Genomic DNA, 2,342 nt, shown 5'->3' on the forward strand with positions numbered 1-2,342 from the left:
TGCACACTTTACAACAAAAAATAGTGATCAATCTCGGCTGCTATGCTTGCCTATTATGTGATCGTAGGGAAATATTTTATTTCACTGAGCCTCCTTTTTTTTCTTCATCTTCACATTTGAGAGCACCAGTGTGCCCTGATCAAAAACAAAAATGTGCTTGATTTACTATACTACAATGTTGATCAATTTATGATAAGAATTTGGACCACTTTTGGGATGGATATGACAACTGACTTGCCTCCTTGCTTACTAGCCATCCCAGCCTGGGTGGAGGAAGGTTGGGCAGAAATGTTTCCAAGGTCATGTTTAAAAACTTTGGGCCTGATCTAGAGTTTGGAGGATGTGGTTACTCCGTCACAAATGCGATGAATATACCATCCGTCATATTATGATCCCATTATATCCTAAGGGACTCATATTACGGCGGGAGGGATATCCGTCACGTTCGTGACGGAGTAGCTGGTCCCCCAAACTCTAAACCAGGCCCGTTGTTGTGGGATGAGGCGAAATGTGAAAGATATTTCAATTGTGCAATGATTGAAGGGGGATAGCTCTATAAGTCAGTGAATGACGGGCGTGACCCAAAGCCTCCTCTCTGTGTATTTGCTCTTAACATAAGGTCTTTGCTTTGCTAGCCCTAAACATTGGAAAGGAACAGCTAATTTGAAAGCTGTCAGCCCTTACAGTAACATATAGGGTCACAGCCATCATCTAATTTACAACAATTTTGAACTTTTATTTATGGTTTGTGCTTGTATTGATTGTATCTTCGAGACAAGTTTCGAATAGATATAGCTGAAATCTTTAACATAAAAGATATCATGCAGCCAAATGATTGCCCCATGAAAAATGAAAAAACAAAGTTTAATCAGAACACACCAGGGGTGGCTTACTTGTCACCTATTTTGTGTCACAAATTAAACAGTTTGTTTTGTTGGATATTAAATATATGAACTGTGACCTTGTGACATCCACATAAATTGTTTGCCCAAAATAGTGTTTGATGGGTATTACTTTCCTTCTTTCATTTATTTACAGTTATTCCTGATATCCCAACTCTGGAAAACTGCATTTGAAGACACATGAAAGGAGAAAATCAAACTTGCATCTGAGTTCACCCTTGTGGGTTTTTCTGATTTTCCACATCTTATAGTTCCACTTTTTCTGGCCTTTTTGCTTATGTACTTCCTGGTACTTGTGGGGAACCTTCTTATCATGGTGATTGTCTATTTCAACACACAACTGCACACACCAATGTATTTTTTCCTTACAAGCTTAGCCTTTCTGGACATCAGTTACACAACAATGATTTTTCCAAATATATAGTGGCTCATTTGTTTCTGGAGGTAACACACATTCCTCTAAGTGGATGCTTTCTGCAGATGTTTGTTCTCAGTACCATGGTGTCTACAGAATTCTTCCTTCTTACAGCCATGACTTATGATCGATATATGGCAATTTGCAAGCCTTTACGGTACGAGACCACCATGAATGATGTAGTATGCATGAAGCCGGCTGCCGAATGTTGGCTATTTAGTTTCATAAACCCAATACCACATATTGTACTAACCTCTAGGCTCTCATTCTGTGGGTGTCACACAATCAACCACTTCTTCTGTGATGTGGCAGCTGTAATGAATCTTTCATGTAGCAGCACTAGTGCTATTGAGTTAGCAATCTACGTCGAAGGTACTCTAGTTGATGTTGCACCATTTGCTTTAACTATCATATCATATCTTACATCAACATCATCTCAACAATCCTGAAAACCCGGTCTACAGAGGGGAGACGCAAGGCCTTTTCCACCTGTGCCTCCCACCTCACTGTGCTTATATTATTCTATGGAGTTATCTGTTCTACATACATGAGACCATCATCAACGGCTTCAGTAAAATACAACAAAGTATTCTCTTTGTTATATGTTGCTATAACTCCACTATGTAATCCCATTATATACTGCCTGAAAAACACAGAGTTTAAAAACACTCTGAGGAAGACAAAGAATACAAAATAGCATTTAAGAAACAAAATGACAGATTTGTTTACCCTTCAAAGAATGTTTTTCAGGAATGCATTTTATTTATAACTATGGGTGTATCCCAGAATTTGGTAGATTTGAGCATTGATGTTTCTGCTACCATTTGCACCTTTTCAATTTTTTCCCAAAACTGATATTATGATTTTAGAAATCAAAGAGGTTCTAGGGTTTACCCTTGTGAATGTAGCTCAGAGAAGTCATAGGTGGATTTAATGTATGCTGTGATACAAGAAAAGGACCTGCTGACTTTGTGACAGGTTGAGCTGTTGTGTACCCTCCACTCATTTGGATCATTCACTGTTCG

At 38.6% G+C, this 2,342-nt stretch overlaps 1 pseudogene; it reads left to right on the forward strand.

The window, feature by feature from the left end:
- Positions 1-1,082: 1,082 nt before the first annotated feature.
- Positions 1,083-2,014, forward strand: LOC146813046 (olfactory receptor 5V1-like; annotated as a pseudogene).
- The last annotated feature ends 328 nt before the right edge of the window (positions 2,015-2,342 follow it).

Source organism: Triturus cristatus, chromosome 7 (genome assembly GCF_964204655.1).
Source record: "Triturus cristatus chromosome 7, aTriCri1.1, whole genome shotgun sequence".
Classification (NCBI taxonomy): Eukaryota; Metazoa; Chordata; class Amphibia; order Caudata; family Salamandridae; genus Triturus; species Triturus cristatus.